This window comes from Carettochelys insculpta, chromosome 2, assembly GCF_033958435.1.
Source record: "Carettochelys insculpta isolate YL-2023 chromosome 2, ASM3395843v1, whole genome shotgun sequence".
Lineage (NCBI taxonomy): Eukaryota > Metazoa > Chordata > Testudines > Carettochelyidae > Carettochelys > Carettochelys insculpta.
The window spans coordinates 120,885,856-120,911,217 of record NC_134138.1 but is presented as its reverse complement, the minus strand read 5'-3'; the positions used below and the strand labels follow the sequence as shown (position 1 = coordinate 120,911,217).

The following is a 25,362-nucleotide window of genomic DNA, read 5'->3' as shown; positions in this document are numbered from 1 at the left end:
TGTTCATGGCTTTAATAAGCATTACATTTAAATTTATAATTTGCTACTCTAAGAATTTTAAATGTGTGATCACTTTTAAAGTGAGCTGTAGCCTTTTGATCAAGGTAAAATACAAGTGTGAACTGATATTTTCCATTTCACATATATTTCAAAGTGAAGTTCATAGATTCATGTAAGTCAGCTGTTTGTTGCAATTTTAAATATGGCTGAAAATTTCTTCAGAATGCACTGTCTTTTCTCGTTTTGTTCATTAGCTTATTTTATTATGTAATTCTGTAAGAAGGAAACACAATTTAACTTTACCAGACAGCAAGTGACACAGATTATGTGAAGTGTCACCTTGTCTGTAGCTCTGTGCTATAGTTCTTTTCATTGGTTTGACAGCTTTAAGCACAGATCAACTCAGTAGATAGCCAGCTGATGCAAAGTTAATTTCTGTTCCAAGGCAGTACAGTTAGTTTTATGATACCAAGGTTTAAACATATGCTGAAAAACACAACTTTCTATATTTGTATTGATACCTGACTGACTTCAGGAGTGAGTTTGTAAACATTATGGCTATGTCTATACTAGAAGCATCTGTCTGTAGAACTTACTATTGGAAGAGATATTCCAACAAAATTTCTGTCTACAGATCACGTCTATGCATAAAAGCAGATGAATCTTTTGAGCCTCTCTGTTGACAAAAGGGCTCCCTGAGCGTCTATGTGGCTTTTTTTGTCAACAGTTTCTGTAAACAAAACGCATTTTGCGTGTAGATGCTCCGCAGGTTTTGTTGACAAAAGCCTGTGGTGTAGACGTCATCAGTCACATATGGATACTTTCTTAGGTTGGCCATATGGTCCATGGAGATCTCTGGCGCTTTTAGATGCGTAAAGTGCAAGAAATTTAACTGACTGAATTGTGAAACATTTATATTACTCTTCAGACTAATATGTTGTATAGACCTAGTTAAAAGGTAGATGCAGATACAACAAATTAACTTTGCCTGTGTTTTTCATTTTGACACAAAGAGGCATGATTCTTATTTTACTTAATGTTTACTGCAGATAATGAAAAAAACATTTTTATTTGACTAGCTAGTACAACTAAGTTTATTCTGTGTTGGTAATCAGAATTGGTAATTGCAAAAAGTATCTATCCCTGTTTCTGTGAACCCTTATTCAGGCTATGGAAAACAGGCAAGATCAGCTTCTGTTGCATCTTCAACAGCTGTAAATGCCTTTTGCAAACTTTACATAATCTTCCTTTTTACATCCGTATATGTGCTATTCCCTCAATTTATTTTCAGACGTAGAAGGAGTGATACTGTACTTTGTGTCCTTTGTGTAATGCTTTTTAGTATTATGTGGTTTGTTCTATGCAGGAGGTAAAAACTTATTTTCAAACCAACTCTAACATGTGCATGGAGGAAAGAATATATTATTCCAGAAGTATCTAAGCTCACTTCTAGTGACTTGTTGTACCTCCCTGGATATATCACTTTACATCTCTTTGCATTGTCATCTGTAAACTAGCGATACTAAGATCACTTTATAAAACAAACTTCATATTTTTGAAGATGGTGTTATTATAAATGTTACAAATTATGCAAGGATGTTTTTCAGCAGTAAAGTAAGTCCTGAACTAACTCAAATTTAACTAGAGGTAAACATTTTTTTTCTAATGTCAGTTTGAGTGCCCTTGTAGGTGAATGTGTGCCTTGTGAGCAAAATTGGATTTGTTTTGGATAAGTGTCAGACAATTCCTGTGCTCTGTGCCTTCTTGCACGCACTTTTACGAGGGTATAAAGGATGGAATGGCCTCTGTCTGCCTTCAGTTTTCTCTGACTGGACTTGCAACCTAACAAGTGTTCATCCTTGTTTCTCTTTCACCCTCACCTTCCATACTAGCTTTGTTTTTTAAAAAAAGAAAACTTTGACTTAGATTCACAAACTTTAAATTTGGGCATACACCAACAAAAAAAAAACAAATGTGCAGGGCAGTGGATAAGTAAGACTCCCTTCCACCTTCTTCTCCCTGCCCATGGCTTCCAGGTTTAAGGCCTGACATGCAGGTACACATTTTCTCGGTCAAGGGACATAGCTGATGCCTTTTCTCTCTAGGGAAGGTCATTGCCATAATAAGTCTGAGATGCATACGTCCTTTTCATTGAGAACTTACAGGGCATTGGACATAAAGATCAAATTACATTTTGCTTGAACAATCAATGTGCATCATTTCAAACTTGTTGCTGTCTTCTCCATCAACCTCCAACCAGTCCCATGGGTCATCTTAGCAAGTGTTCCTCTAGGCAAACACACCTGGCTTTCAATAACTTTTTTTTTTTTTTTTGAATAATAACTAATTATTACACTCTGTCCTACTTTGTGGGTTTACTGTTCACTTTCAGCATCACTGCACCTTGTTATATTGATGGGTCCAGATGTTTCACAACTGAGTTGTTTGACTGGATTCTCATAGCCCTCTTCAATACTCAAGAATTTGAAGCTACTCTCTAATGTTTTTTTCTCGGTCGTGGCAGTGAAGAAAAGAGGTATAGACTATTGATGTTATACTGTATCAAGTTATATGCCAAATAAGTATCTGCTTTATCCGTTAGTGCTCCCGGTTACTCACAGCTCCTCCCCACTGCCCTCCAAGTAAATAAGGAGTGGCTGACGCAGCCTCTATCCCTACTTGTGTTGTGATCAGGCAGTTCCTGCACTTAAAAGGTTGAGACGGCACACAGGCTGACTTAGCTTATGTTCCCCCTCCCCACCCCAGCCACTCTACAAAATGGAAAAGGCAAATAAATCCACTACTGTTTCCAGCTTACCAAAGGTATTACCTTCAGATAAACGAAGCAGGTGTACAGTAATGCCATATAATCTGTCAGAAACTATGATGTGGATGATCGTGCCTAGTGGTTGGAGCTGTGGCAACTGGACCTAGGGGTTAGAGCCAGAATCAGGAGGCCAGAGGACTAAGAACAGAGTGGGAGCAAGAACAAGGTTGGACCCAGCTAAGGCTTGGTGGGTCTCTTGCCAAAGTCAGGCAGGAGAGAGTTCCAAGCTCTGGAATGATGTTGATCAGACTGAGTTGCTGTTTCTTCTGTGCTGTTTCTATATCTTCTGAGAGTCACTAGATTAGGTCCTGGCTTGTGAATTGGCTGGGATGTATCATAGAAGTGACTCATGACATTACGTAATTATCTTTAAAAGTTCAAACCAACTGAAACACTGTCTTTCCTTATCTTTAAGGAATGGTTTCTGTAAAGGGAAATCATATCTTACTAATAGAATTCTTTGAGGGGGTTAACAAACATGTAGACAGGGGGGATCCAGTAGATGAAGTATACTTAGATTTCCAGAAAGCCTTTGACAAACTCCCTTACCAAAAGCTCTTGTGTAAATTAGGTTGTCATGGGATAAGAGGGAAGGTGCTTTCATGGATTGAGAACCGCTTAAAAGAGAAGAAACAAAGGGTAGGAATAAATAGTAAATTTTCTGAATGGAGAAGGGTAACAAGTGGTGTTCCCCAAGGTTCAGTTGTAGGACCAATCCTATTCAACTTACTCATAAATGATCTAGAGAAAGAGGTAAGTAGTGAGGAGGTACAGTTTGTGGATGGTACGAAACTGTTCAAAATAGTCAAGATGAAAGCAGACTATGTAGAACTTCAAAAAGATGTCACCAAACTGAGTGATTGGGCAGCAAATGAAATTTAATGTGGATAAGTGTAAAGTAATGCACATTGAAAAAAATAACCCCACATTTGCATACAGTATGATGGGAGCTAATTTAGCTACAACTAATCAAGAAAGAGATCTTGGGGTTATCATGGATAGTTCTCTGAAAACATTCACACAGTGTGCAGCAGCAGTCAAGAAAGCAAATAGGACGTTGGGAGTTATTTAAAAAAACTATATACAATTATGGTACACCCACATCTTGAGTACTGCATACAGATGTGGTCTCATCTCAGAAAAGATACATATTGTCATTAGAAAAGGTTCAGAAAAGGGCAACTAAAATGATTGGGGGTTTGGAACAGGTCCCATATGAGGAAAGGCTAAAGAGACTGGGACTTTTCAGTTTAGAAAAGAGGAGACTGGCAGGGGACATGATAGAGGTATATAAAATCATGAGCGGTGTGGAGAGGGTGAATAAAGATAAGTTATTTACTTGTTCCCATCGTATAAGAACTAGAGGACGCCAAATGAAATTAGAGGGTAGCAGGTTTAAAACTAATAAAAGAGTTCTTTTTCACACAATGTACAGTCAACCTGTGGAACTCCTTGCCAGAGGAGCCTGTGAAGGCTAGGACTATAACAGGGTTCAAGGAAGAGCTAGATCATGGGTGTCCAACCTTTTGGCTTGCCTGGGCTGCATTGGGTGAAGATAGTCTTGGGCCACGTACAAAATATATAATATAGTTAATGTATATAAATCACATAATAATGTTAAAAGTTTACGATCTTGTGGGGCCGCATTACTAGCTGTCCAGGGCCGCATGCGGCCCGCGGGCCGCAGGTTGGACATGCCTGAGCTAGATAAATTCATGGGGGTTAGGTCCATAAAAAGCTGTTAGCCAGAGGATAGGAATGGTGTCCCTGGCCTTTGTTTGTCAAAGGTTGGAGATGGATGGCAGAAGACAAGTCACTTGATCATTGCCTTCAGTTCATCCCCTCTGGGGCACCTGGCACTGGCCACTGTTGGCGGACGGGATACTGGGTTAGATGGACCTTTGGTCTGACCCAATAGTGGGCATTCTTATGTTCTTATGTTATGTTCTTATTCTTATTGGTAGTAAATGCATATTCGTTTGCCTGGAAGAGTGGCTTTTTCCCCTTTGTTTCTGGAGAGTCCTGTAAGACTGCTGCCCCTAAAACACATTTTAGCTTTCCTCTTTCTCACAGGCCCCGTGTCACAGTAGTCCCATTTCAGACCAAAAGGGCTCAAAAAGATTCCAAGCATTAATCTTAATAAATCTTTTAAACTTGTTCATTTAAGGTGCCTCTATATTTTTATATTTTGACTGACATATTTGCAGCCATTCCTGAGACAGAGAAGCACTCTTACAGATATTGATATGAGGGAATGGGGGGAAAATAATCATTGTTCTAGAAAGCACAAATCCATTATAGTTGTTGCCAATGGCTTTTTGCTTCATTCATCTTCAGTGAAACCTAGTGTTCACTGAGTCTTCTCTGCCAGTATGGAATAATTAATAGGCGGTGTTTGTTTGCTTTTAAAAGCCTTTAACAAAGCACCCATATGCCTAAATGCATTAGTACATAATCTGAGGGGTCTCAGTCCATTGTGTCTTGGCTGCTGGGGCATGTGTGGCTATAAGGCACTCTGCTAATTTAACTAAAATGATCATTTCACAATCCAGGATCCCATTAATGGTCCTTCTAATGGAATTAAGGCCTCAGTTTCACATCAATTTATAAAATGTTTTCATCAGCCATTAAGAGCATAACTTTCAGAGGTTCTGAACATATGCCATTGCTAATTTTTATCAATTTTCCATCTGAATGACAGTAGGCCAGGGAGAGTGAAGATGACTGACTTGTGTGACTGCTAGAGCACTCATCTAGGATCCACATTCAAGTTCCTGACTCCAGTGACAATTTACTGATAAAAAGCAGAACAGCTCCTGTTGACGGTATAAAGACCCAGACAAGGTTATCCTATAGCCAGTATTCAAGGCACTCTCCTGCAATGTGGAAGACCTAACTTCACTTCTTTCCCTTATTGGGCATTAGGGGTATAGAACTCTGGTCTCTCACGTTCCAGGAGAGGGCCTTAATCAGTGGGTTGAATGATATAATGAGGCTGCCACTTCCCTGTCTAGCTATTTTGTGAGTATAGTCTGAAATAGTAATTTATTTTGTAATGTTGAATCATATTTTTCAGATGCAGCATCTGCTAAAAGTTTTGATTTTTCAGTTGAGTTGAAACTGTTGATGAACTCAACAATAATTGACCAATGGTTTCAGGCTGACCAAAATAATATTTTGTGGCTAAAGTTTAATTGGGCCTGTTCCTTGGAGAGCATTGGTGCATAGTGCTCCACTGGTGCCATCTTCAGACTGACACCATTCCCCATTGGCTATGACCAAAAAGCAAAAAAAATCAACAAAGGGAAGATCTCTGATGTTCCATGAGGGAAAGGAGAGAGCAGGAGGAGAGCCAAGACCCGGGGTGGGTGGCTCATCATCTCCATCTAGGAGTTGGTCCCTTTATGGGCAGTGCATGACATTTTTGTCTTTACCATTATCAGCTACACCAAGCCAAGCAGTGTCATGGCCCTGGGGCAAGCCCACGTTGTGCTCCTTTTGGGCATCTACTCTCCACAGACTCCATTCCCTGTGCAAGGGGCCTTCCTACCGGTGCTTTCCTGAGTGAAGTCTCCATGCCTCGGACATTGGGAAGCAGGCTTCATGGATGCCCCTTCTGTCCCTGGTTCTGAAAGTGATATTTGGGATGTGGGTTGCTGGAATACTGCCACAGACCTATTGAGACTCTCACCCTCTATATCTTGAGTTCCTCTGCATGCAGCTCCAGGTTAGAGATGATCCATTTCAGAAGGCCTTGGCATTGCTCATGAGACCATTCATTTGAGCACAATGTCCAGTCTCCATCAAGTTGGCATCAGTCTCATTTTCCAAGGTCCTGCCACTGAATCTGAACAATTCCTGATCCTGCTCTGGACAGTAAGCATAACACTTCAGAGGCCGGCAGTGAGCAAGTCTCCCTGCCAACAAAGCAGGCACTGACTCCAGTACTGCACTCAACTTTGGCACAACAGCTTCCCTCATGGCTAGAGTAACAGCCAGTCCCTTGGTGTCCATAGAGTCCTTGGGGGTTCGTTGAATTTGTCCACATTGACTGAACAGTTTCAGCAGCTTGAACCTCAGAATCCTACCGTCCCCTGGAGATGCAAGCCCATAAGGAGAGGACAAAAAAGCCCCTCAAAGCCAACCAACCAGAAGGAGGCACCAGAAGGGCAGCCTACCACCCCACAAGAGGAAGGGGCAGAACTCATGGGACCGACCTTCTCCTTGTTGTCACCGGATGAGACCATTATGGGTCTCCGTCACCCTGTTCTGCAACATGATAAAAAGATACGTCTGAAACTCCTGAAAAGGTTTGCCTCTAACCTGGGACTGCATGCAGAGGAACTTGAGGAGCCAATAGATGCTCTGTTTGATGTTTTGAACTCAGCAGAAGCTGCTAGGGTGGCTTTACCCCTGCATGAAAGGGGTATTGAAAATTTGTAATGCTCGATGGCAAACCTCTTCCTCCTCCTCCCTGCACCCATAGCTAAAAGGGCTGAACACAAAAACTTTGTGCCAGAAAAGGGCCATGAGCATCTCTGCACCCCTCCAACTCCTGACTCCCTTGTGGTGGAGGTGGTTTACCAAAAGGAGAGATGGGGGCAACCAGAGGGTGATGCCAAATAAAGAGTCAAGGAGACTGGACTTGTTCGGGCAAAATATTGATTCATCTTGTAGCCTTTAATTTAGGGAGAATTCGCAAAGGCCCCCTTGCCTGCTACAATTTCAATATATGGAAGAGTATGGTCAGATTTGAGGAAAATGACTCCCTGAAGGCACCAGGAATGAGTTCAAAGTGATTCTGTAAGAGGACATGGCTGCTAGAGCAGCCCTTCATGCAGCTTTACATTCAGCTGATTGCAGCGCACACCTTGCCATCAGCTGTATCTGTGCATTGGGCATCCTGGCTGCTCCTCTCAGTGCTGTCGGTGGAGGCTCAGCAATCCATGCAAGGCCTCCCTTTTCATGGGTGTGCTCTGCTTGCAAAGCAAATGGGTACAAAGTTACATGGGCTTAAGGACACCTGCACTGTCTTAAAGACCTGAGGCTGTGTGTAACACACACTTTCTCTCTCTCTCTCTCTCTCTCTGAGGCACTGGTAGGCTTCAACACCCCCTAAGTCAAGGGAAGCAGTCCTGTCCTGAGCCACCTGCCCAACAAAGCTGGGACTACAAATGCTGACTGAGTCAGATGCCTCCATCCTTGGTCCAGCTGGGCTTGACCTGCTCCAAAGAGGGAGCTAAGAAATTTTTGATGGTATACCCAAGGGTACCAGACTGTCCCATGGATCCAGTTTTCCCTCTGTTTGTCAGCTGCCTTTCCTTCCACCAGACCTGGTCTGCTATAACATCACTACATTCTAAATACACTATCTCGTGGTTGTGCACTCGAATTCCAGTCCATCACCGTCTCCCCTCTGCTTTGAGGTACCCTTCTCATGGGAGTCTCCATATGCAGGAGGTTCAGAAGCTGCAAAGTTTAGGGGTGGTGGAGGAAATTCAAATACCAGAACAAGGGTTTCTATTCCCGAATGTTAATCAAGAAGGCCAAGGGTGGTCTGCATCTCACCGTGGACCTGCAAGACCTCAGCAAGTAACTAAAGAAGCTAAAGTTCTGCGTTGTTTCCCTGGCCTCCCTTATTCCCTCCCTGGATATAGGAGACTGGTGTGCAGCCCTTAACCTAAGTATGGCCACTTCCACATTGCCATTTTCCCAGGGCACAGAGGCCTCCTTTGCTTTATGGTGGGTTCTGCCCACTACAAGTTTGTGGTCCTTCCATTTGGACTAGCTGCGGTACCCAGGGTGAAAGGCAAAAAGCTCTGATTAGCTTCTGTTCAAAGGATAGACTTTATCAGAGTGGTTCTTGGTTTGATCCAAGCAAGGATGTTCTTGCCACTAGACAGATATCAAGCCCTGATGGATCTCAGTATAGAAATCTCTGCCTTTCCCCTGACAATGGCAAGGGTTTGCCTTTGACTGCTGGGTTGCACGGCTGCTTGCATGTACATGGTCGGTCATGTCGGACTCTGCAGGTGGCCTCTGCAACAATGACTGGCATCAACCTATTCCCAGTCCAGGAATCCCCTGGAAAAGATTGTCGCTGTGCCTGTGGTAGCACTTACCGCATTCCAATGGTGAATGGATTGTGAGAAGATCCTAGAAGGAGTTCCATTTATCAGCGCCCCTCCCTCCAGAGTTGCTGTCAGATTCATCGGGCCTTGGCTGGGGCACACATCAGTGGTTTCCAGGCTCAAGGAATGTCATCTCAGGACAAGTTGATGATGCACAGAAATGTCAACTCAGAGCGGTCCACCTGGCATGTGGGGGGGTCTTCCTGCCTCACCCATTGAACAAAGTAGTTAGTCCTCATGGACAAAACAGCCGTGATGCTCTACATCAAGAGGTCAAAGAGGACCACATTCATTGGCTCTCTGCCATGAGGTGTTCTGTCTCTCGGACTTCTGCTTCTGCCATGACAGTCAACTGGAAGCTTGGAATCTCCCTGATGTTAAGAATATGCTAATAAATCACCTCAGTGGGGACTTCTCTCACCACAAACAGTTGCTCCATCCAGAGATGGCCTGCATGATCTCACAGATCATGGATGAGTTTTCCCATGACAATGACAGCCAGAGTCCTGAGAAACCTTGGTAGGCTTTACATGTGAATATGTAGCTCTGTCCCACAGTGGAACTAGGCTGGAAAGGGAAAAAGAGTGGAGGGGCAGAGGTAGGCACGGACAGCTGGGAGAAAGGCACCAAGCTGCGGGGAGGACACAGGACTTCTGGGGGCCGAAGGTGCTCTGGTGAGGCAGAAAAGAGGAGCTGGGCAAGGGAGTCCACTGGGGAGACAAAACTGTTCCAGCTTGACAGGGTGCCAGAGAGTGGAAGGAGGGTAGGACGGGCATCCAGTCAGATAGGTTTGCCACCAACCAGGGGGCCCTCTGATTGAGGGGTGGCACTTGAGTTTTAACCGGATGGGGAAGGTGGTGGTGCATTGTGGCTCTGTCCAAGAGACAGGGACAGGGAACATTGTGCTGCTCTAGGGCTTGGAATTCCTGTCAGCAGGCCTGGTTGCCACTTGTCACTTTTGTACATTTGGAAAGCTGCAAAACGAAAAATATTTTTGTTGAAATTCAGTTTACTGAGTGTTCTGGAATTCAGTTTCTAACCCCAAATTCAATAAACTTTTAGTTCACCGCAGTATTAAATGTAAAGTTTATGGCATACTGTAGATTCTGTAATGAACTTCAAATATAGTCCATTTTTAACTAATTCTTTACTAATTTTTGGTGTGCGTTTGAAGTTCAGTCAGCCAGTAGTACTGCTTGAGTTTTCTGAACAACTTAGGTTTAAATTCTTTAAGCAAGTGAGATCCAACACTTGATTGGGTTTTTTAGTACAGATCCAAGGAGGCAGCTGTTAGTCTGGCAGCTCTCTGAGGAGAAGCTGGGAAAAGCTAAGATGGCATGAAGATGTGTTTTGTATAAAAAATTTGTTGTAGTCCAGGAATACATTTGGTAAGGCAATATCAAAAGAGTACATGGCAGATCAAATACTTGCTCAGGACCACAACACATAGATCTGTTTCTTTGGTGCACAGCTAGAATTCCCAACATATATGTTTAATGTGTACGTGATGAATAGAATCTTTGTATCTGGCAGTGTTGAAGGACAGCATGGTTTCTTGCTCTACATTTCCATTTTGACAAACAGATTTTCTGTCTTCAGAAGTACTTTCTACATCTGTAGTTATTTTGTCTTAAAACATTTATAGCTCTTATTTCAGCACTTGTAAATGTGAGTTTGAATGTCTGAAGCAGGGGTCAGCAACCTTTGAGATGGTGTTATGACCATTTGACCTCTATGTATGGTCTGAGTGCTAGTGATACCTTTTAAAGATATTAATAATCATTAATAGTACTACATATAACAGCTTCACTAATAAAAAAATTAAGATGCAGAGTTTTACTGTTTCTCTCTTTAAATCTCCCCGCAGTCTGTCCCTCATCAGTTTGTGGGGGAAAACGGGAACATGAGACATCCCTGACCCCATCTGTCCGTGTGCAGGTGAAGGGAGGCAGACCTGAGGCACACTTGCCCCTCAGGCTCCGGGGAGTTGAGGTGCTGCAGGGCAGGAGTGGGGGAGGGTGCAGGCCCAGAGGCCAGCTGCGGTTGTGAGCCAGCCCCCAGCAGGATCCCTCTTGGGCCAGCCCCCACCCCACTACAGTCCCTCTTTGCCCTCCACCCCCTTAGTTTCTTACTGTTTACCAATTGGACTGAGTCAACAAACAGTGAGCAATTGTCCACTGTTAAATTACAGGTTGAAACTCTCATCCAGCAACATCCGTCAGGGTGATGAATGTTGCTGGACCAGAGAGCTCCAGCTGTGCAGGCCAGAGTAAAGCCCTGCTGGCAGGCCAGGGAGTCTGGCAGGGGTCAGGGAGCCCTGCAGCAGGCAGCCCAGCCCCACTGGGGAGCCTAGCTGTAGCACAGAGCTCCACCAGAAGCCCCACACCTACAGGGACCTTGGCTGGGGCATGGAGCTCCCCACTGGCAGCCCTCACAGACCCCGTTTGGGGTAGACTCTGCAGTCGCGGGAAAGCGGCAGGGGCAAGGAAGCCAGCTGGAATAGCCCTGCAGGCTGATCTCGGGGTGCCCTGCCAGTAATCACCACAGACACTGGCTGGGGCGGCCATGCAGCCATGGGAAACCGGCCAGGGCATGGATCTCCCTGCTGGGGCAGCCCACCCCCCCCCAGACTTGGGGCTGAGGGTGCCCCTCTGGTAGCCCCACAGCAGGGTTCCAGCTGGGGAAGGGAGGCCTGTGGCAGCCCACAGCTGCACCCCCATAGCCCCCCTCTGTCTTGCCCACAGCCGCCTCCCAGCAGCCCCGCCACCCCCTGCAGGCCCTCCTATCACTCTTGGCTTACCATATGGATGGAGCAGGAAGTGATGAGGGCAGTGCAGGCACTGTGCCTGCCCTTCTGGCTGACTTGTGGGGTAGGGCTTTCCCATCCCTTTCTGCTTCAAGCTTCATGTGGGGAGGAGGGGCAGGGCTGAGCTCCCACCACATGCCACTGAAAAGTGGCAGGTGTGCCAATCATGGCATGCGTGCTGGGGGTTGCCCACCCCTTATCTAAAGGGAAAAACAAATTTTTGAGATGGAAGGGAGGCAGACCCGAGACGCACTTGCCCTCAAGCTCTGGGGAGTTGCGGTGCTGCAGGGCAGGAGTGGGGGAGGGTGCAGGCCCAGTGAAGTGTCACATTTTCTTGGGATTAAAACTTTTCTAAATTTCAGTTTAAAAAAACTGAGATTTTTTTTTTTCTTGCTAACCTTTTTATCGTATTCAGGTTTATACACTTTGGTATAGTGCATGTTGGTATCAGTGTAATTTTATATTTTGATTTGTTGCGCTTCTATTTGTGTCCATGGTATCTGAACATACGGCTTTATTTCATCAGTGTTCAGTCTGTATGAGTGAGTGAGTGGCTGCCACACAATTTGTGTGTATATAGTCAATTTATGTAACTTGGAGATTGTTGGAAAGCTCGGACATTGGAGATCTTATTCTGAAGATGTTTCTTTAGCTATCTTAGACTCAAAACAGGTTTGCATTCAGGTTTTAAGCTTTGCTTCATTTACATTTTGATAGATTTTTTTTTTAATACACTTTTTGTTCTGCTTTTTCATGCTGTGTTACACGTTGCAATTTGGTTTCTGGAACTAATGTATTCTCTTTCAGCAGTTGGATTTTTATTGTTTCTGTTAAAGGAATGTAATGGGTATTCTTCCTACATGTATGCAGCTTGTTCTATGTGTGGTTCGGTCCTGTTCTGTCACAATTTCCATGTACAAACACACAGCAGCAAATTCAAGACTACCAGTGTCTCTGTTAAGGGCCAGATTGACTTTGGATATGCATTTTGCAACTCCCATTGACTTTGGCAGAATTTGACCCTTAGTCTAAATTACTGCAATGTTCTGAGCTCATCAGGATTCATTTTATTTGGATTGACGGGTAAAATATCAATGGTGTTTGCTAGGGAAAACTAGTTGATTTTTGTGTCCTGGCTGGAAAAGTGTCCTGGTGATGTAACTCTAATCTTATTCAATTCATACAGAAAATATAACATTTACAAAATGCAATATTTTAAAAAAATTATGTTAAGCTCTAATAACTGGAATGGAGACAAAAATGGAATTTCCTGTATGTCTGAAACACTATCCTTAACTTCTCTGTTTTACATACTAAAGTTCAAAGTGAATATCCCTGTAAAATTGGCATTTTTGAGCCTTACTAGGAAATTGTTGTATTTTTCTTCAGCATCTCTGTGAGAGAAAGCAAAGTTTTTCGTAGGCCCTTAATTTCTGGCTTGATTTTCATTTAATAATAGTTTTGGAAAAAAATTAAAAATCGAAACTCCAATACAAAAAGGGTCATACAAACTATTCATTGAGGTTTTTAAAACATGCAGTCTGCTAAAAATATATTTTTTCTTTTAAAATTGTGACTTAACTGTGTCAGGTTTTTAGAAAATATCAGAGTTCTTTATCTAAGCCTACAGTATTATTTAGGTACCTTTGTAAGTGATTATTCGTGTTTTGATTGATGGCATCATTAAGTACCCTGGGATTTTTAAACTGAGAAGGTAATTGTATGGCTGTATTCAAAATAGAGAATGAAATGATCTTAAAAGAAATGTTTATTTTCAGCAAAGATCATTTATAAAACAAACCTCTTAAATATGATTTTTAAAAAATCCTAAAAATTTTAGGGTCCACAGACCCTACATTTTTGGAGATGTGGGGAGAAGGTTCATTTTATTATAAATCTGTTTGTGTAATTAAGAATAGAGAGACACATTGGCATATTTTTAATATACATTCAATCTGATAACTTGATTTTTAATGCATAAATATATTCATTGCAGAAGTCTCATTCTCGTTTGTTCAAAAATCATATTAAAGTATTTGTTAATATTTTGGTTCTGAAGACTACACTGTAGAATCTGGTGTGTAGGATTTTTGAGCAGACACATTAAGCAAAAATGTGGAGGGTGGACGTATGTAAATGTTTGATGCAAAACATAGTAGAAATTCTTTTAACCACCGTTTAAAATATGGTTCAAAATATGGTTCTCTGTCAAAGAAAGGCATAGTTTGAATTGAGTTATTGGACTGAAAAAAATCTGTAGTGTCACACTGTTCTTACCACCCCTTTCTTTGACACAATATGGTATGTTCCCAAATAAATGTTCCACATCCTGGTATACCACAGCTCCTGGCAGCTTGCATTAAGGTTTTGGAAACGCAGTCAGTTGAAGTCTTAGTATATGTGTATCTATGTATGAGTGATCAAACTGAAAATTGGTGGGCTTGGTATTTATTCTTTTGAAGAAACAGGCTTCTAACATCGCTTTGTTCTGCATCATTGAAGATGCACATCAGTGGAGCTGCTTCATAATTGGATGTCTCATTTGACCAGCACTGTGCTTCTGTTTACTTGCGATTTTTTCATTGCCATGTCATCTCCAGGAGCCACCGAGAAAAATCAAAGGAGTTTGTGTAGGTTCAGCTTTACTTTTATCATCAGTCAAGCTCATTTTGAAAGCTAATTCAAATGCTAAACAAAATTAAAGTTAGATCAGTTAATAAATTGTGCTGCAATTGTAGCTTGTCTTGTAATGTTTCTGCTATGAATAAGGTGTTAGATATCAAATAGATTTGGTAAAACTGAATGAAAAGGGGTTATAAAGAATGTCCGTTTTTACACGAGTGTTTGTTCCTTTGTGTTATTAACAAAGTAATATTCATGAGGCAGCACACATGAATCAAGACTAATGGAAGAGCACAAATAAATGGATGTGTAAGAGCTTTCACTGTTATGAGTCCATATTGCCACTCAATGGTTTAAATTAATCACATAAAGCATTCCTACAGGAAGGTCTAATATTAGAGAGGAGAGAGAGATTTTCAAAAGATAGAGCCAAGTACAAGAGTAATGAATCAGTTTCTCTAGATGCAGTTTTGTAGTCCTAATCTTTAGCCTTCTTTATTTAAACTACATTTTTAAGATAGTTTAACGTAGGCTGTTTTTATGCCATATGAAATTGCACTGTAAATGAAGAGAAGTAATGTTATGTTACTGAATAGTTTTAATTAAGTTGTTGGGATTTGTATATTAGCAATTTGAAAACCAAAACAAATGGGATGTCCGTGCTGATTATTTTTACATTATTGATACTTTTAATCTGCTGTTGACGGGATTCATTTTGTTCAGGTGGAATTTCTGCATTTTTCAGTGTCTTTGGGCCCTAGGCATCAAACTGTCATTTTTAAGAATAGCACCTGTTTGGCAAAAGAGCATGTTCTTATCAGATACCTACTAATATTGTTCGTAAATATAGCCAGTAGAATTGGTTTAGTGCACAGACTACATGAATGCTAAACTTTCTACTTAGGTTCACTATGGAAAGTTATTTGTCCTTAAACTGTTAATGTGGCAGAGAGAAATTTAGTCATATTCAGGTTGACAGTAGTGTTTTGCTCTTGGGATATGTTGCCTTCCTCTAAACTTAAAGATGACAGTTGACTGTTCACTCATTTCAAGATGGCAGAATTTATCCCGTGTCATTACATGAGCTACTTATATCACCTTTGCAATCAAAATTGTGCCAGATTAACAAAGGCATATGAATTATAGGAGTCATCCACTTTTGAACATTTTTTTCTTCTAAGCCTGCAAGAATCCCTCATCTTCTTTTCTAGATTGGATTAAAATTTATCATATAACCTCTCCCTCTGTCCAGTTTCAGTCTTCCTGAAAGTCCATCTGTCCTAGATGGCAGTCCTGAGTTTCAGGATACGATTATGTTGTTTGTATGTATGTTGGGTAAACAATTGGGAACTAAATTAACAATTCTCCAAGGACTAGAATGTGAAATCTCAGTTTATTACTGATATTAAGTCCAAAGCAGTATCAAATACCTCCAAAGCTACCTTGGAAAAGAAAATAGAAGCCTCTTTATAGCAGTATTGTATTTTTTTGGAAATTAAAGCATGTCTGTAAGAGGTGCTTGTTTGTTTGTCAAGTTATTTCCCAAAACTTACTGTTGAAGTGAAGTCCAATACCCATGTGAGCCTTGCAGAACTGATTGAGCTGTTTATGTTTTCATGAATATGACTAGCCCATGTTTTGTGATAGATAGAAGTAGGGGGTAAAGGAATATGTTTATCTGTTGAACTGTCTGTCTTAGGTAAAATTTGTCAGTAACATTTTGCAAGGCTGAAATACATGAAGTTGTAGGTTCCTGTGAACAACTATATGAACCCAACATGATAAAGTGAATATTTTAAAATACATTTTAACCATTAAAAGTAACTAATGCAATATTCTTTTTATTGGTTTGCTTACTTATTGATTTTAAAAAATTAAATAGTTGAATGCATGTTTGATCCCTCTGATAGGGAGCTCCAGAGCAACAGTGTACCTAACAATTAAAATATACGTTTATTTGTATCATCACAAGGATGGTGCCTGATGTATTTATAGTGGTACTGTAAAAAAAAAAAATACAGCATAGAACTTCCGTGTAAAACACACTGAGACAGAAGTACTGTGTGTTTGTTAAATGCTGCAGTAGTAGTTCTTAGACGTGAATTACCCTTTTGTATTGCATGACCTCGACACAGGTAGTCATGATACATGCTTCCCATATTTTTATTAACTTATTCTTATCTGTGTCCAGTTGTGTGGATTAGAGGAGAGAGCCTTGAAGTTAGTGTTGGGTCATGTGGGAATTCTGATTTTATCTTCATTTACCTACTGCTGCTACTACTACTACTTATTTAAGTGCCAAATAAAGTCTCTCTCTGTGAGAGCTTGGTTAGCATACTACATACTGTTTGTTAATCTGTAATGAATAGTTACAATGAACACAGCAAAGCTGAGTTTCCAGAAGAGTGAATCCGATTGTCTTTAGAAATGAAATACGTAAATAAAAAGCTAGCAAAGTGGTATTTTAAAAGTCAACCACAAAAAGATTCTATATTGTCATACACATACACAATTTTTCTAAGGACTTGCCTACACAATACACTTGTGCACATTATTGGGTGTGATTTCTAAATCACACTATCATGTTGCATGTTAATTGGGCTGTGTAGACCCTGCTGATGCACTCTAAAATTCGTTAGTGTGCTTTAATATATTGTTTTTCATATTAAAGTACACTAAGGAATGTTAGTGTATACCAGTTGGGTCAAACAGTTTGATTAATGTGCAACATATTACTATATTTTAGAGATTTCACCCCCTCATGTGCATGACTACTGAGTTATAGAGGTGCCTGAATTACATGGTTTACTATATTAGATGGAAATATTATATTGAGAGAGATAATGCTGAAAAAGTTAGACTGACCAATGATGATTTTGACTAGTTGAAGTCCTTTCTTCCTTTATGTTTACTCTTTGCTTAAAAAAATAAGGAGTTCAGCAGATTTGTCTTAATGTACCGTAGATGACAATGACACTTAGCTCTTTGTTTTGTTTTTGGATACTGCTTTTTTGACTTTCCCAGTGTGTAAATCAGATTGGAAGTAGATCAAACACTAGCTGTTTGAGTCTCTAATTAAATAAAATAGAAGTGATGTTTGGGTAACAGCCAGTGCTAAAAGTATCATGCGGATGTAGGTGAAGTTTTCAAAGAATGGACCACATTTTAACAGAGAACTTTAGTACAGCTCTGTTGCTCTCAGACTAATAAAATCCATGTGGGAACAATTATATGCAAACATTATATTAGGAAATTACTTAATATATTTTTAATAGTTCAGTTAAATAGGTGGAAAGGAAGAGGGGTCTGCAACACACGACAAGCTCATTATGGACTGCTAGTGGCCTATGAATTGCAGTTTGCAACCCACTGGCTAAGACGTGATTTTACATTTACTGTAGCATGAACTTTCAGTTTTATTAATGTGGTTATTAATACAGCTGTGTTTTAAATCACCAGTTTTTTGATGTGCTTCGCTCTACTGATGCTGCTTAGTTTGATGAAAATTGTGGAAACCAATGCTCATAAGGGCTGCATTAGTGAGGTTGCAAAGGGGCTGTGGGGTACCAAATGCCTCACTTCCTTCCTTTCCATAGTCAGATGTATGCTGGGGACCTCCTGTTCGTACCCATAGTACTTGCACCTTTGTTTGTTTGTTTATTTTGCTATAGTTATTACATCTTTAGGTACTATGTGTACCACTATACACATGCACGATCATCTGGAGGAGGATCTTCCCAAATTTCTCTTCTAGAGGATCCTCTTCTGGAAGATTGTGTCTACACATTAAATGTCTTCTGAAAGAGCTGCTCATTATTCTAGAAGATCACATACACATGCATGGAAGCTCTTCCAGAAGAACAAGGCAGGAAATGCCACGGACAGGGTCGCATGGCCAGAGAGCTATTCCGGGGCCACCAGCTATGCAGTGCATTAAAGAGCCCCTCCCTGCACAAGCTGCTGAGGCCTGCTCTGCTGCACACAGCAAGGCTCAGCCTGTTCCTTCTCCTGACCTTGCGAACTGGCAGGGATGGACTCACAGCAGCTGCAGCTCCATGGGGTTGCCTTGACCAGGATGCTGGACATTCTCTTGGCCTCCTGTGTACCTCCCACAGGTCATCCCATGCGTCTAGACCCATGCCACCAGCACCCGCTTGTGGGACGGTGGTCATGGGTGAGTGGAACAACACACCTGTCTGCAGAATCTCCAGATGAAGGAGACTTTTCCGGAGATCTGCAGCTGGCTTGCCCCATCCTTCAACGGCAGGACACATGGATGTGGCTGTCAAGAAGCACATGACCATCACAACCTGGAAGCTGGCCATCTGGGACAGCTACTGGTCTGTGGGGTAGCAATTTGGGGTGGGCAAGTCCACTGTCGGGGCCGTCGTACTCCAGGTAAGCCTCCATGCCGGGCCCCAGCCTGGCTCGGGGAGTAGGAATTGGGCTGTCAGGCAGTGGGGACCCTGGGAGGCTGGGGGGAGGTTTTGGACCAAGGAGGCACTGAGGCCTAGTCATGGGGGACCCTTACACCCCACCCGTACACAGGTCTGCTGCTGGAGGGGCACTCCACTGGGATAAGGGGGCATAGGGAGGTAGGTGCAGGCCAAGCAAGGGCTTGGGGCACCCCTGTGCACACCCACAAGCATGCTTGCTCGTTGTGAAAGCCATCAGAGATGTGTTGGTGCAGAGGCTCATGCGCGTTGGGGACCTATATGCAGTCGTCAGGTGCTTCACTGAACTTGGGTTCCCCCAGTGCTTTGGGGAGATGGGCGAGATGCATATCCCCATCAGAGACCCGGACCACAGTGCCGGCCGATATGTGAAATGCAAGATGTACCATACAGTCGTGCTCCAGGCGGTGGTGGACTCTTGTGGCCAGTTCACTGATAGCTAGGTGGGCTGGCTGGGTCAGGCACAGGATGCTTGCATTTTCGAAAATTCCACTCTGTACCAGCAGGTGAAGTTGGGCACATATATTGCCCAGTGGAAACATGCCATTGGCAATGTCACCATTCTGCTCTGCCTGACGGCTGACCCGGCTTATCCCCTGCACCCGTGGCTAATGCGGCCATACACGGGACACCTTGCATCCTCAGAGGAGCTGTTCAGTGCCTGGCTCACACAGTTGCGGTACCCTGTGGAGTGTGTCTTCGGCCACCTGAAGGCGAGATTCAGATGCCTCCTCGCGTGCCTTGATGTAGGGGTAGAGAAAGTCCCACAGCTCGTGCCCACGAGCTATACCTTGCACAACCTCACTGAAGCATGTGAGGAGACTCTCCATCAGGGCTGGATGACCGAGGCTGCCCATGAGTACAAGTAGCCTCCTGCGGCCCCCGACCGGCAGCTCCACCGCTATGGGGTACACGTCTGGGAGGCCTTCACCCATGGGGAAACACTGACCCTTCTTGAAGTTCCTCTTTCACAGGTCCCCCTCTACTTCTCACCACCCTCGACAATAAACAGAGACACAGGGAGAGGGGTTTCAAAGTATTCAACTATACTGAAACAGAAGTGTTAAAGGTTTGTAAAAAAAATAACTAGAATAGAATAAAAATATACATTGGTTTGGAATTAGCAGTTGTGAACTATTTATGGGGGGGTGGGGGGGGCTTTCCAACATAGGTGGGGACAGGGATGAGAAGGAAGGGGCCCTACTCAAGAGATGGGGTGGAGGGCTGTGAACCTCCGGTGTCCACAGCTGCCTCTCTCGCTCCAGGTGTGTGGTCTCCATCGGGGCACTGACAGGGCTGGGAGCACAGGGAGGTAGTGGGGGGCAGCCCTTGGCTCAGCCTCAGTGGGTAGGGCAGGTGGGGAGGGTTTGCAGGCTGGGGGGCCCTCCACAGGGCCCACCATGGCCATGAGCTATGCTCCGAGGCTCCTGAGGGCAGCTGCCAAAAGGCCCAGGGGAAGGAGGGTGGTTAGGGTCTTGGGGATGGGGACAGCTCCACAAGGGCCCCGCACACAGTGCAGAGCATCCCCACCATGTCTCCCCATGTGTCCCAGTGCCAGCTGAGTTCTGCCTTGTCAAGGGCCAGTTGCCTCTCAGCCAATGCATTTTGGTGCACCACGGCCCTGTGGGTGGGCCCACCAGGCTGCTGGTGCTGGTTTCGTCCTGGCTATGGGACTCATGGGCCCTCTAGCCCTGGCTCCATTCAGAACAGGGTCACCCTTTTTGGTGCCCAGTTGGAGTCCTGGCTGCGCTCGGCTGGTTCTCTGGGGGTGCTCTGGAGAGTGCAGGGGTGCTGCCTGCCAGCCGTTGAGCTGTTTGGTTGCTGAAGTGGTGCCTGAGACGTGGCAGTTGCAGCCCTGCACCTGCTGCCTGCCTCCACAGTCTCAGCTTCCTGCTATAGGATCGCTGGGTCTTTGCAGCTTTAACAGCTGCCAGAGCCAGAGGCCATAGAGCTCCATAGGGGCTGCCTGGAGCGTCTCTGCACTCCAGCTGGCCACCCACCATGGCGGACCACTTCTTCCAAAAGAAGTGGTCCATGAGTGTCTACACGTGCTTTGTTCCTGAAGACTCCTCTGGAAGAAGGTGCTCTTTTCTCCTTTGGGGGTGGAGTTAGGAATCCAGAAGAAGTGGCTCATTCTTCCAGATTCCTTCTGGAAGAGTGCCTTTAATATGTAGATGCTCCACAGATCTTCCAGAGGAAGCTGGCATGCAGGCGTAGTCGCAGCCATAGGGAATGGTTATCCACTGTCCCCAAATACAGATATGGGGAAAGCATCATGGAGAGCTGTACCTAACAGAGGGCTGAAGGTGGTTCTTTCGTTGTCATGCCTCCAAGAGTCTCTGACCCTAATCTTGTCTGATATTTTATTTACTGTATTAACAGCTATTGAAGATTCTATGCTTTCTGTCTTCAGACACTTTATTCATGAAAACATTTCCTTTTTTTTTTTTTTTTTTTTAAACTTTAGCAGTTGTATTCAAATGAAGCAGAACAGATAATTGGGAACAACCTCTACTGTAAAATACTGATGAAGCATTGTGAACTTCTCTATGGCCAAGGCTACACTGAGGCTTCTAGTTTGGGATACATTTGTATCCCAAAACAGAAGCCCTGTAGCCAGACTCAGCACTAGAAATAGCAAGGATATTTCAAGCATGATATTTTGTTCCTGCTACCCCTTGCTGTGAGCTACCCCTTGCTATGAGAAGGATAGCAGGAGGTCAAAATAGGCACTTATTTCGAAGTTTGGTACCATGTAGCCAGTGCCAAATTCAGAAGAAGTTACCTCAAAATAACTTACGCCATTTGTGCAACACAAATGGCATAAGTTATTTCGAGATTGGGCTACAGTGTAGCCCTAGCTTAATAGTTTTCCTTGCTGTTTGGAACATGCATTTTCAGGGTACTTACAGTTACAGAAGTTTCTTTCATTGCTTTGTGCTGTTAGAAATAACACAGCTACACAAAAGAATGAGTTTTGAAATAGTACCCAGATATGCAGTATCATGGTCTTGTGTGCACAAGTGTACCCCTCACTACGCAATCTACCAGTGAGCCCAAGTTGATGTAACATTTGCAAGACTGATGGTCCAGTCACCTTATTACTTGAGTCTGACCCCAGGTCCAGGGTGTAGCTTGGAAATCACTTGATTGGAATTGGCATGAACAAACACTCAGTTAAAAAATGGTAACTCCCCTCATATCCCTTGTTACCCAAGATGTGATCTTCATATCCATTCCAGTATGAAACCTCCTTTCCCTCTGTTGGAGTAGCTGCCAAGAAGGAACTGAAGGACCGGTTGGGTTGGCAGGATCATATACTTTCCAGTGACTATGCATGTGGCATGCATACACCTGATTTGGAATGGAAGTGAACACTGTGGGGGAGGGCTAGCTCAGCAGTTTGAGCATTGGCCTGCTAAACCCAGGATTGTGAGTTCAATCTTTGAGGAGGCTATTTAGGGATTGGGGCACATAGACGTCAGGGATGGTGCTTGGTCCTGCCAAGAGGGCAGGGGACTGGACTAGATGACCTCCCAAGGTCCCTTCCAGTTCTAGGAGATGTGTATCTCCAATTATATTTTAATTTTATTTTTAATTTTTATATTTTAAAGAATAGTTACAAGAAGATAACTGTTTTTTCTCCTGCAGAATTTATTTTTATGATCACTAGTTATCTTTTTAAGAGGAGTCTGAGGATAGACGTTTAGTTAATTAAAAATGATAGCTTGTTAGGGAACTGAAAAATTATAGTTCTTAACATTCTGAATATGCAAAATGCTGCATAGACCTTCATATGCAAAACACCTTTTAGCAAGTAGGAAAGTATTATCCCCATTTTACAGATGGGAAGTTTAAAGCATAGAAAAGTGACTTCCCCAGGGATTTACAAAGAGCCAATAACAGAGTTGGAATTAGAATTCAGGTGTTCCTCCTTTTCAACAACATTAATTCCCCTATTTCATACTGTTCCTAAATAATTCTAAATGCATTCTAAATAATTTCATAGTGTTGGTACTTTCTGCTATCTGGTACTCGACTGCTCTTCTTATTTTTGGAAAGAGTTGCAAAGTTCAGACTACATCCATAAAGATATATATGTAGTACTATCAGTTAATTTATCCAGTGCTCAAAGTATACCAGGTGCTGAACAAATAAGTATGCCTGCCTCAAGGAATGTGATTAAATAAGACTTTTATTTTCTTTGTCACCTTTCTTGTGTAACAGTATGTTGACTGTTTCCATATAGATAATAGCTAGCACTTATCACTCACAATGGTAGCAAATCAGTTGAGCTAAATCAGGTGGTTGAATATGAGTTTAAAGCTTGCGGGGGCAAGGGGGGGAAGAGATGGTATTCTTGTAAAATAGTAGATGAGGACAGGAAGATCAGCTCATATGAAGAGGTGTGTAGCAACTGCTACAGTTGTGTGTGGCTGGAGTTAGAATAAATATACTATGCAGTGTTCAGCTAAGAATCTAACAGCATCATATGCGGAAGGTTCTGAAGGTAATCAGCAGAGGCCAGGTGACTTGGAATGGGCTTGCTCATTTAGTGGGGGCAGGAGAGCAGGGTCTACACAATGCCTGGTTCTCCCCAGCTCTTACTGAAGTCATTACTACTATTCCTGGTTTCCCTCTTAAGAAAGTAAAGGCTACCACATTAGTTTCCTAGCACCAGAGAGCAAGGTGGGCCTTATGGCTGGGGTTTGGTACTCTGAAGCAATTCTCACGTACGCTGGAGAGAGGGGTGCACCATCTGGTGCTCCTAAGATGTTGTTTGGGACATATAATATGTTCAGCATACTAAGATACAAAAGCAAGTGCCTACCTACACCATGAAGTAATATCTGTATTTATGGTATGGTTCAATAGCTGTTTTAACTATGGTATCCTAAAGCCCATTCTTAATCATGGTTTCACATTGGTAACGTGATTGATAAATAAAAAATTGTGTTTCTTCAAAGCTGAAACTGCTTTAGTTCTGACTAAAATATCCGAAAAGGTTCTTACTGCTCTCTGAAACACAGTATTTGTAAAACGATGCTTCTAGAGATGAGCCTGCATTCTAGTACATTTTTAGACTTGCAGAAAATAAACTGAAATCACAGTAAAGTATATGTGCCATGTTAGTGGTATTTTTAGAATATTTTCTATCTGATTTGTTGCAATAAACAGCAAACTGCATTTGGACAAGGCAGGAGGAACCAGTCTTTTAGGCAGAGGAGGGAAATCTCCAGACTGGGTGCTGTTGGCTTGTGACAGTTCCTTTGTGTGCAGTTACTTTAAAGCTTGTGTATTAACCATCACAAGTGTACAAAATAATCTGGGTGTAAACAGTAGCTGCTAAGCATCAGTCTGAAGGCCAGTGCTGTACAGTATTAGGCTTGTGTGTTCTGTCTCAGCAAGGTCATTCATACATTAGAACTGATCCTATAAACACAAGGAAGGAAGAATGCTGGAACAAAGGCAAATGTAAATACAATATGGTTCTTTAATTGGGCTACGGAAGTAATCAGATTGCCTGTAAATTGTTAGTACTTTGACAAACTATGCAGGAGAAGGCAGATTTGTAAAAGTTTGTCTGATAAGCTATGTGTACACTACAGCACAATTGCGAAAGGTGACCACCTTCTTCGAGTGGTCCCCGTGGGTGCTCCACAGTAGATGTCGGGCTCGCCTTGGCGCTGCAGCTTGGAAATTCTTCAGCAGTCTCCATCGGGTCACGCATGCGCCGATGCGCGTCGGCTCTTCACACGCTTACGGTCACGTGCGCGATCCGGTCCCCGCCAGTTCCTTCTCAACCGCCAACGGCTGCAGACGGAATCATCTCCGGCTCCAATGCCCGAGAAAGATAAATCTTATTTTTATTTCTCGTGTTAATAGTTTTAATAGTTCCTAGTTAGCAGTTCTATAGTTATTATAGTTTAGTTACCTTGTTACAGTTCGTTTAAAAGTTAAAGACTATCTTAAAGACTGCAGCGGCCGCCTCCGGGCGGGCCCGCTAGTTTTGTCTGTCAAGCCTCCAAAGGCCAACGGTTGTTATCGTCATCTAATAGACTGCTAAGTGTGCTCTTAGCACCTAAGGGCTCACAGAGTTGAGCTTTAACAATGTCATCCCCCAGCTTTAAGAAGTGTGAATCTTTCCGGGAGGCCATGCCTGTTTCGGATGGCCATAGCAGATGTATACTGTGCCTCGGGGAGACACGCGTTCCCCAGAAGTGCTCCCATTGTTCCAAGTTGACTAATAGGGCTAGGAAAGATAGGGAAATGAGGTTGAAGGTGCTGCAATTTGACAGAGCATTTCAACCTGCCTCATCAGAGACAACGCATGTGGAGGGCTCTTCAGGATCGCACAAGAGGAAGGCTGCCTCTTTGACCACCTCTGAGCAGAAGAAAAGAAGAACTTTGCCTACTCGATCCCTGCCCATTACTTCTGGGAGTGGGACGAGTGCAACGAAGGGCCCGCGCACGCTGGCTTTCTCCGCTGGTAAAGCCACAGCGCATGTAACCGCTCAAGGG

General features: G+C 43.1%; 1 protein-coding gene across 1 annotated transcript in view; it reads left to right on the top strand.

Moving 5' to 3' along the window:
* DTNBP1 (dystrobrevin binding protein 1) overlaps positions 1-25,362 on the top strand; it is a 128,807-nt gene that overhangs the window by 64,074 nt on the left and 39,371 nt on the right. The window lies entirely within an intron of this gene.